Consider the following 11,931-nt stretch of genomic DNA (forward strand, 5'->3'; position numbering starts at 1 on the left):
CATCTTGGCAAGATTGTGCCTCATGCTTGCATACAAAGATAAATGTAATCATTTACCTCAAATTTTCACCATATGAGATACAGATTACTATTCTCATTCATTCTGTTATGAGCTCTTATAAGGATGTTGTCAAAGGATCTGCAGAGCTTTGAGATCAGAAAAGCAAAAATTGTAGAGTTAATAGAATGAGAAAGAGAGAGATTAGAGAGATGAATGAACTGCAGAATAATATTGTTGAGAGAGAGTTTAGTGGTCCTCTTGGTTGAGTTCCCTTTTTATTTATTAATTTAAGCTCATTAAAAAACAGTTGCATCGCTACTATTTGTATACGCTTTCTCATCTAATTTAGCACATTTTTTTATATGAGAGACCTTGAAATAAAACTCATAATTCATAACTGTGCTAAGACCAATAGACACTCCCTGACACTACAGCGTTGCTGTAAGAATTCCCTCTCATCTTCTGCTTGACAATTCTTGTCATTTGAGCGAGTTTGGCAGTGATCTGTACCTATACTATGCCTTAAAAGTTGTCATTCCAATGACACTATGAGGAACTGGAACATAAATACAAATTTTAGGAATATAGTGACGAGCTGTTGGCCATCTTGAACCTCAAATTCTTACAGATTTCTCTACCAAATTTTTTTAAAGAAGACCATTTCTTTTTATTTTTTTCCTTGAAGAAGTGGATTCTGAAATTTATATCTGAAAAGTATGGATGAACCCTTTGTACATAACACATGATACTGAACTAGATATACTGACCACTTCGTTCCTGTTGCAAACTTATGAGCTTTTGCGACTCTACTTGGATTATGAGTGATTTGGAGTCAGTGTTTAAGAAGACAGGCGCCTTGATGGATCACAGACCACTGCTTAAACAGAAAAGCATGGTATTTAGTCCCTCCTAGATACTCATCAGGAAAAGAAAATGTCGTCGTTATTTATGTATTTTAATTTTTACATATCTCAAATTATAATAAACTGGTCCGCTGGTTTATGTTCAATGTAATGAAGGAAGAATTATTTAACATTAACTTGAGAAATCTGTTATACGCATGAGTATTGTTAAATTTTCTGTTACTCGGATTTGTAGTTTCTGTTCTTTTACCATTTAAGTTACATCTAATGTTTTTTTTACCTATTATTCAAGTTAATAGTCAACACTAAGAAGTATTAATAATAGATAATACTTAAATAATAAATAAACATATTTTTAACTAATAATTTGTAAGCTAATGATTAGCAATGAACTTAAAGCTGGTAATTCCAATTGAATATGAAACTACAAATAACTATAAAAATCATGAGGCCTTTTAGATGTTCATAAAACTACGAGTTTGATGTACAATGAAATCAGTCACACTGTTATAATTTATAAATATACTATTTTTTACATGATATAGTTAGAAATTTATATCATATGTTATCCTCTCAGAATCTGTCTGATTGTTCATTTGAATATTCTTACTAATAAAAAGTACTAGAGGTCTATTCCCTTTTGGATTGTCTCGCGTCTTAAAGAACATGGTTATTGACCACTTAAGTGTGCTAAGAGTTTTAGACTCGTTCAAATTGTTGGGAATATCTAATTGACCAGTTTTTATTACACAATTCTTGCAGCTTTCAGTATAATCTCTCATCATTGCTGGAAGTCTTGTATAGTTAAACCACAAGCTCGACCATGCAAGAGGTAGTTGATCTGTTGACATATTGGGTATCATGAATCCTAGGATGAGTTGCTTTCTCACCTGATGGTTGTTAGTTTTTGTAAATATGACATTCAGTAGATTTGCAGATGCTGTTTCTTCTGCAGTAAGTAGATTGTCTGCGACAAAATCTGCAACTGCTTCATTCTTGTCACATGGATTGCCGCCGCTGGCTGGTTATCCACGTGGTTCTGGTTTCTCTAAATATGGAAAAAAGAAGTTCTTGAGACTCTCTTCATCCCTGCAAGATTTCTCTGAATATAGCCAACTTGATCCAGAAGATGGGAATCTTAATTCTGAAACTGATAGAAGTTTTGTCAACATTGAGCCTCTTTCTTCTTCACAAAGAGAAAATGGCGGGGCAAGTTTTTCAAAAGAGAAGTCATCGCCAGGAGCCCCTTGTACCCGAAAGAAGTGGGTTCGAGTGATTTTGGTCCTTTTATGCATAGTATTCTTTGCACTCCTTTTGTTTCTGGTTCAATTTTTTTTATTTTAAATGGTCTAAAGCATCACCAAAGTACAATGTTGTACTTGATTGTGGTAGCACTGGGACACGGGCTTTTTTATATAGGGCATCCACTGATCACAAAGAAACTGGTGGCCTTCCAATTTTGTTGAGTTCCCTTCCAGAAGCCCTTCCAAGTAAACCTAATTCTCAGAGTGGGCGGGCTTACAATCGAATGGAGACTGAACCTGGGTTTGATAAACTGGTGCATAATATATCAGGCTTGAGGGGAGCTATAAAACCTCTACTTAAATGGGCAGAGAAACAAATCCCTAAGCATGCACATAAGACTACTTCTCTTTTCCTTTATGCCACAGCAGGCGTGCGCAGGCTGCCAAGTGCCGACTCAGAGTGGCTTCTTAGTAATGCTTGGTCCATTATGAAGAATTCATCTTTCTTGTGCCGTAGAGAGTGGGTGAAAATTATTAGTGGTATGGAGGAAGCATATTATGGATGGATAGCACTAAATTTCGATAAAGGGGTATTAGGGGCTATACCTAAAAAGGAAACATTTGGTGCACTTGACTTGGGTGGTTCCTCATTGCAGGTTACATTTGAGAGCGAGGATCGTTTCCATAACGAAACTAGTTTGCAGCTTAGCATTGGACCTGTCAATCATTATCTAAATGCCTATTCATTATCAGGCTATGGCCTGAATGATGCCTTTGAAAAATCTGTGGTTCATCTACTTAAGAGGATTCCAAAAGTTAGTTTTGCTGATCTTGCTAGTGGGAATATTGTTATCAAACATCCATGCTTGCATTCTGGGTACAAAGCAAAGTACAGTTGCTCTCAGTGCACCTCTGCTTTCCAGAAAGTTGGTAGTCCCACAATTGACGGGGAACAAATTGGTAAGAGAGGAAAACCTGGAGTATCTGTTCAACTTGTCGGTGCTCCAAAATGGGAAGAGTGCAGTAAACTTGGAAAAATTGCTGTGAATCTGTCTGAATGGTCTAACCTGAGTCCAGGGATTGATTGTGAGATTCAACCTTGTGCTCTTCCAGATAATCTGCCTCGTCCTCATGGCCAATTTTATGGGATCTCTGTCTTTTATGTTGTGTATCGGTTTTTTAATTTGACTGCTGATGCTGCACTTGATGACGTGTTAGAGAAAGGCCGGGACTTCTGTGAAAAACCTTGGGACATTGCAAAGAACAGTGTTGCACCTCAGCCCTTTATAGAACAGTATTGCTTCAGGGCGCCTTACATTGTTTTTCTTTTGAGACAAGGTTTGCATATAACAGATAGCAATGTAATCATTTGTTCTGGAAGTATCACCTGGACACTTGGGGTTACTCTTATGGAAGCTGGAAAGGCATTTACCACCAGAATAGACTTACGGAGTTATGAAGTTTTACAATATCAGATTATCATACCTAGTAAAGAAATACAAATGTAGAAAGCATTTTTTCTCAGGATGTAAGCCTATAAGTACTACGTACAATGAGAAAGATCACATTGATTGATATCACTTGCTAGAGCACATGATCAATTTCGAACATGTGATAATAAAGAGGATGCTCTTTCCTACTTGTTGGAAATTGTACAATTTTGACTTCCCCATTTTTTGTCTATCTAATCATTCATATTGCACATTTCGGTTTCTATAATTAAATCTATGATAATTTCCATGTTCAGTCATTTACCCTTTCTCTTTCTCTTTCTATTATATGCTATATTAATTAATGTGAAATATATTGTTTAATATTACAATTTCATAATTTGACCATATCGGGCTTTGTTAATTTTAGGGGATGGAAGAGTTAAGATGCCTTTAAGTCCAGTTGCAAGCGGCCAATATAGGCCATTTGGATCTCCACATGACTTTGGTGGTATTGAGCTCACCGAATCTTCCTTGTACTCGTCCTCGAGCAGTGTTGCACATAGTTATTCTTCAGGTAGCTTGGGGCAAATGCAATTTGACAGTGGCAGCATGGGTTCCTTTTGGTCACCACACAGAAGTCAGATGCGTCTCCAGAGTAGGAGGTCACAGTCACGGGAAGATATGGTAGAGCTAGTACAGTCATTCTACGAGGTCTGCCCGGTGCTAAATGTGGACGCAATTATCACTCAATTGTAAGATTTTGTTACAACAGCTGTAAGATCTTTGTTCATAACTATAGGTCAAAATCATATGACTGTGCATTAACATTATCATTAGCAAAAAGCCAACTAAATATCCGAGTTGTTAAGCTTGACTTCTGCTTTAATGGTTTGAGTTGTGCATTGCAAACCCTATTGTAGTCATGCTTTAGATGAGGAGCAGCTATTCTTTCCTGAAAAAAACAGAAAAAACTTTCAACTAGCAATTATCACAAGAAACTGGACTACATTTAAAACTAAAACATAGAAATACCTTAAAGACTTCAAATGGACAGATATTAGAATTATTGCAACCCTGTTCACACAAAAAATGAAATGGCCAAGTACCAAAATTAAAACTCTAACATAGCTTACCCGCAAAATGTCATGATAGTGAAGCTACATGATAACAAGCCATGGAAAGGGCAAATTCTGCTAAACTAACAAACACATGTTTGGCAAAAATAATAGTAAAATAACATCTTAGGCATGTATATTTTGAGACTCAAAATAAAAATACAGTTATACAAACAATATTAAACCCTGCGGATGGAACCACAAACCAGGGACTGAAAGCTCTCATCAGTGTAGAGCAGTCAGACGAAGAAAGGCTACAGGCAAAGGACTGTAAATAATGAACAGAATCTTACGGGAACAGGAACTGGATGCTCATTGTGCAGCACCTGCACCAAATATTTGCTGGAGTTACTAACAGGACAGCTGTACAAAATCAGCATGTTATTCCCACCAAATGGTGTCACAATACTGCCTTTCCACTTTCTTGTTTGAGGAGGTTTTGGAGGGAGTTGCAAGGGTTGTTCTCTTTGTATTGATTCAAACTCTGAAATGTTCAAGGAACAAATCTATTAATAGCAGAAAATACTGCTACTGCTTAGGAGATAAATCTTTTATTAATAAAAGCTAGAACAAAGACTGACAATAATTAAAGGCAAATACTAAAAGTAAAAGCACTGACCAGATCCTTCTAGGAAAAGTCCAATCAAACATGAGAATGGGAGTAGAGTCTCTGCTTATCTTCCTAGTAACTTATTTGTATTAATTATATCTACGCTACTAGAAGTTTTTCATGAAAGGTACAGCACAATGCTTCAAATCGATTATATAGGGAACAATCCGGTTGAAAGAATGAACTGGAGCCGGGTATATACAATTACCATCTTTGGCCTTTATAGCCTGCTCCATGGACTCAATGACATCCTCAAGTAAAGGCACTCCCATTCGGTAATTCAACGCATTATTATAACCCTTCAACATAAACAACTCCAGATCGTCTGTCCACTCCAACAAAGCAACCTAATAAATAACATATAATCAAATTGAGCACGCCAAAAAAGACAACATATCTGACATAAAAGTACCATGGTCTTTGCCACCGTATGTTGAAAAAGCAAGCATGGCCAAATATATAAAACTTTGAATAAAAATCTACTACAAGAGCCATAAGTAGTGAACTTATAATTTGATACCTCAGAAGGGCTGAACATAGCACAAGCTTGATCAGATATGTTTTACAGAGATGCTTCCTTCAAGAACAGAACCAATATTTAATGACAACTACATTTTTAGTTGCCTTAATAATAAGTGATCAAATGTATTACATGGAGTACATAAATCGATAGTTGTAACCTGTTTGCATAGAAACCAGAGCAAAGATGTATCCTCTCTTGTAAATTTTAGCCCAGTACGCTCAAATAAAGCATTAGTGAATACATCAAGAATAGGCCATTTAAGCTTATCAACAGCTGGTTCCTGACTTCTCCTAAATGCCTGCACTTGCCATTAGAAAGTTCTCAAACAATCATGACTGGACATTATTAAACCAGAAACACACATACTGACACACATATGAGGATTTTCTTGAGTCTGCACTTATAAATATGTCCAATATTTGATGAATTGATTTGTTAGAAATACCATGCAGATCCAAATCCTGAGTGTTCAGTTTCAGTGTAACAAAAAAAGAGTTTAATCCTGGAAGCTGAATGATGCTTAATCAGTTGCAAGATTACGAAATTGGACAAGTGATGCTCTGGCATAGCATTCCCTTCATAACCTTCTTTCTTCCAATAAAACAGGTAACATGATTTGCATATATATATAGACAGAGAGAGAGAGAGAGACGAGTATAGGCTACAAAACTTTACGATATAGAGTCTAACATAGACACAACTCAAATGAGACATGAGCTAGAAAAGAACAAACAGGATCCCAGAAATATATTCTGCCAAAATTACCTTTTGTGAGGTGAAAAATGGTCTAAAATGTCACTTCTGGAAATAATGGCCCAAAATGTCACTTCATCACGGCACTTTATTCAGCGTTTTACGTTAACGCTAGATCGTCTAGCATTATGACTTTTGCTATTTTTTTAATTTTTTTTCCACCCTAACGCTAGATGAACCTCCGTTTATATATATATATATATATATATATATATATTTTTTTTTTCTTTTTCTTTTTCTCATGCTGAAAGTTACTTTAATTAGCGTTTTGCAACATTTAAATATTTTTTGTTAAATTGGGATGTCTTTTTCTTTAATTCAATTTTTAATATTATAAAATTCAAATGGGGAACTTTTGAACCCTAAAATATTAAAACATGTTAAATTAGGCTCCTAGATTTAAACTAGAGTTCCGGTTTCTAGGGTTCAGGGCGTTTCTAGGGTTTAGGGGGTCCCTAAACCCAAGATTAAATTACGGTTTAGGCTCCCTAAACCCTAAATCGGTGTATGTTTTATTAATATTTTTAAAAGGGGACTGGTGAACCCTAAAATGTTAAAAATTGTTAAGTTAGATGTGTCTTTTGTTTAATTTTTAATATTTCTAAAACGCAAAAGGGGATTATTGAACCATAAAAAATTAAAAAATGTTAAATTAGGGTACGCCATTACATTTAAAAATATTAATCTAAAAATGATTTTTAAAAATGTAACATTAAGTAGTGTTCTAAAAAAATATAAAAAAACGAACAATCAACTACATTAACGCTACATAGTCTAGCGTGTTACATATAATTAAAAAAAATGGGGATAAACGCTACATCGTGTAGCGTTTTGCACCGTTTTTTAAACGCTACACGATAGCCTGTCTTGAATTGACATTTTGGGCCATAATTTTCAAAAGTGACACTTTGGGCATTTTTTATTGAAATGGTGACATTTTGGTCCATTTCTCCAATTACTTTGACATTTGGGCTGATATCTGGAATTTAAATTACGAAGCATATACCAGAAAGTCAAGTCACTTAGATTAAACAAGCATTACCTTTAACTTTGATCAGTAAAGTTCACAAGCACCCAACATACTCTATTGTGCAGTTTCAAGGACAAACTATAACTGCATAGTATGCATATCTGTGTATGAAGGAAAATCAATATATCATAATATGGTACTGAAATATACCTTGTAGTTCTGACAACAATCATGAAATCTCAGCATTGTATCACTTGCATGACTTTCACTGCTAACCGCAAAAGCTCGATAATGTCCTGATCCAAGACCTCCACTAACACCGAATAGCCCCAAGCCAAATGCCACGGCACTAGCTGACGCTCGAGGAATCTATCACATAGTTAAGAACAAAAAAATTAAAATTCCAAGTTTTAGTAACAATAAAATAAATATAAAATTTGACGAAACAGCTCAATTTCGGCAAGTTATTCAAGTGCAAAATATATTACTAAATATAATAGTCTTTCACGCGTAATAGTACAAATACAATTACCCACACCAAATATAATAGCCTTTCACACATTGATAAAGAGATACATAGAGAATTCCCCAACCTGAGTTGCCTTTATTTTATATGCATCTGGATGGTATTCTTCATTAAAAAGTGCTGGAAACCGTTCTCTTATTCTGATCCCAAGATTATGTTAACAGATGCCATTAGCTGTCCATATCAGTCAATAGCTGTCCATATCACTGTTGTATATATGGTATATCTAAGTATATCCTAAGGCTGATCTTGTGGCTGTAATTAGGGAGTTTATTTTGGCTGTAATCATGGGATACACGTAGCTGTTAGAATCTGTATATGACTGTGTTGTACCTATAAATACAGCAGCTCGGCTGGATCAAATACAGAAGAGATTTCTGCATTCTTCATCTCTTTAGTCTGATATTTTCATGGTATCAGAGCCTGGTCCATATACTGTATAAGCTTTTAGGCAGTTCTGTCTGCATCGTCCATTCCTTAGGCCTTGCGAGGTATTTTCAGTCTTAAATTTTCTTTTTCGTAGCACCACTAAAATGGAGCCACAACACCATAGATTGGCTATAAAGTTGGATGGGAAAAACTACTTCCTGTGGGCCTCCTATTTCAAAAACTTTTTGGAGGGTCAAGATTTGTGGTCATATGTTGATGGCACCACTACAAAACCCACTGAAAAGGAACCTAGTGCCAAATGGGTGATTAAAAATGCCAAGATTAAAACTTGGTTCATGGAATCTGTGGACAATTCCATCGCTGTTAATCTCAGCACTTTCAGTACTGCACATGCGATGTGGGAGTATCTTAAGCGCATCTACAAACAAAGCAACGAGGCAAGGATGTATCAGCTTGAACAAGAGATAAGTAATTTAACCCAAGATTCTTCCAGTATTCAAGAATTTTATTCTGCCATGATGTTACTTTGGAATGAAATGGATATGATTGATGATACCATTCCAGAGTCTGCTCTAGACACTGTTTTAAAGCTCAAACAAAAATATCGTGCTCGACAATTTCTGATGAAACTACGACCAGAATTTGAACCTGTTCGTGCTGCAATTCTCAATCGTGGAGGAAAGTCAGATCTTGATACAATTCTTCCAGATCTCCTGGCCGAGGAAACACGATTGATGTCTCTTTCATCACACAAATTGGTCCAAGATACAGCTTTGGTTGCTGCTGCCCAGAAGTCAAAATATCGCAATATGAGCACAACAGAATGTTTTATTTGCCATGAAAAAGGCCATATTGCTAGTCATTGTTCGAAAAGAAAAGGATCAACGGCAAATGCTGCATCATCTCTATTTTGTCGATATTGCAAGACAGAAGGGCATCTGATCGAGAATTGTAAGATAAGACCTCCCAAGAATAGAAATCACAAGGCGTATATGGCTTCTTCAACCTCAACGGTTGAACCTACTGAAACGAATTCACAAATTTCTGGTCAAGCCCCTCATTCTACCTCTCCTTCTCCCGAACTCATTCAACAAGTCATTCAAGCTCTTCAAGCTTCTGATTTTGGTAAGACAAATACACATAACTCTTGGATTATAGACTCCGGTGCTTCCCATCACATGACGGGAAATTCAGATGTTTTTCTAACTAGTGTACCTTATGATAAACAGAAAAATATCATTTTTGCTAATGGGGACAGTCTTCCTGTTAACCGAGTCGGATCTTTAAAACTTGATCTTCCAAACTCTGGTTCTCTAACACTATCGAATGTTTTATATGTACCAAAATTATCTGCCAATCTTATTTCAGTAAGTCAGTTGGTACAACAAAATTGCATCGTCTCATTTTCTGCTTCTGGTTGTTTAATACAGGACTTGCGAACCGGGAATGTGATTGGGAATGGCCATAGGAACGGGGATCTCTTTGTTTTGGACTTTGGTGACACATCTTCCACTCAATCTACTTACTTTCTTGCACCCTCCTCTTCTGAAATAAGTACCTCAAATAAATTGTGGCGACTTTGGCATAACCGTCTTGGCCATCCTCATGCTTTAAATTTGAATTCTTTGTTTTCTTCTGGTGCTTTAGTAGACAAACTTGATATGTCATCAGAAATTGATAAAACTTGTGAGGAATGTGCTCTTTCCAAAGCACATACTTTACCGTTTGTTAAGAGTAATAATCATGCTGTTAGTTCGTTTGATATTATCCATTCTGATGTTTGGGGACCTTCCCGTGTTGGTTCGTTAAGTGGAAAATATTATTATGTTGTGTTCATTGATGACTGGTCACGTTATTCTTGGGTGTATTTTCTACGTCAGAAATCTGAAGTATTACAAGTGTTTAAGTATTTTCAAGCAATGGTGCAAACTCAATTTAATAAGAAAATTAAGATTCTACGCACAGATTCAGGGGGAGAATATATATCCAAAGAATTTAACCATTTTCTAGCTGAAGAGGGAATCATTCATCAAACAAGTTGTCCTCATCAACCCCAACAAAATGGTGTTGCTGAGCGAAAACACAGACATTTAATGGAGACAGCACGTGCTATTCGTATTCATGCAGGTTTATCAAAGGTATTTTGGGCAGAAAGTGTGGCAACATCAGGATATTTGATTAATAGGTTACCTACTCCAGTGATAGGTAACATATCTCCACTAGAGAAGTTGTTTAAATATGCCCCTGACTATAGAAAGCTTCGTATTTTTGGCAGTACTTGTTATGTGCTTCTTCCTAGATCCGAGTACTCAAAAATAGATGCAAAATCTGCAAAATGTATCTTTCTTGGTTATTCAGAATCACAAAAAGGATATCGTTGTTATGATTGGGAAAACAAACGAATGAGAATATCTCGGAATGTGATATTTTTTGAAAGTAAACCATATTTTAAGTCTTCATTTTCTTCGTCTGAATCTGTTGATAATTCCATTCCTCTGTCTGTTTTTCCAAAAGATGCGCCAGAAATTATTACTTATCAACGAAGAGCAAAGCTTCCCCCTCCTATGGCTCAACCATCACAAACTCGGGATCCAGGTAATATCATTCTCTTAAACAACCAAATGTCCCTCCATCCCCACCATCACAAAACTTTGTTCCACGCCGATCATCGCGTATTTCTAAACAACCTGACCGGTTTTCATTTTTATCTACATTAGATCAATTTTCCATTCCCAGATCATATAAGCAGGCAGCAGAAAGTACAGAATGGAGTCATGCTATGCAGGAAGAGCTGGATGCCTTGATACAGAATAATACATGGGAGCTTGTTCCTAAACCTGAAAATCAGTCGGTTGTTGGATGCAAATGGGTTTATACAGTAAAGTTGCGGCCTGATGGTTCATTAGATCGATACAAGGCACGGTTGGTAGCACAAGGTTACAAGCAAAAATATGGCATTGATTACAGCGAAACTTTCGCTCCTGTTGCCAAAATGACTACCGTTCGTACCATGATAGCTGTTGGTGCAGTTCGAAATTGGGACATATATCAGATGGACGTTAAGAACGCTTTTCTTAACGGTGATCTCTCGGAAACAGTTTACATGCACCCTCCTGTTGGATATTCAACTTTTTCAAACATGGTTTGCAAATTACGGAAAGCGTTGTATGGATTGAAACAAGCTCCTCGGGCTTGGTTTTCTAAACTAAAAGCAGTGTTACAAAAGGCCGGATATTCTCAAAGTCACAATGACTACTCTCTTTTTATTTCAAACACATCACAAGGTACTGTTTTCGCACTCATATATGTTGATGATATTCTAATCACAGGTGACAATCAACAAGGTATACAACATCTTAAGCATATTCTTCAACAATCCTTTCAAATGAAGGATCTTGGCCTTGTATCATACTTTCTTGGATTAGAAATCTCACGACATTCTGATGGTTACTTTGTAAGTCAGCGTAAATACACTCAAGATCTTATCGAAATGGCAGGCCTCAC

The 11,931-nt window shown here is 36.4% G+C and overlaps 2 pseudogenes; one reads left to right on the forward strand and one right to left on the reverse strand.

Moving 5' to 3' along the window:
• The first annotated feature begins 1,463 nt into the window (after positions 1–1,463).
• Positions 1,464–4,296, forward strand: LOC141686520 (putative apyrase 7; annotated as a pseudogene).
• LOC141686521 (uncharacterized) lies at positions 3,618–8,427 on the reverse strand (annotated as a pseudogene).
• Positions 8,428–11,931: the final 3,504 nt, after the last annotated feature.

The sequence above is a fragment of the Apium graveolens genome, chromosome 9 (genome assembly GCF_009905375.1).
Source record: "Apium graveolens cultivar Ventura chromosome 9, ASM990537v1, whole genome shotgun sequence".
Lineage (NCBI taxonomy): Eukaryota > Viridiplantae > Streptophyta > Magnoliopsida > Apiales > Apiaceae > Apium > Apium graveolens.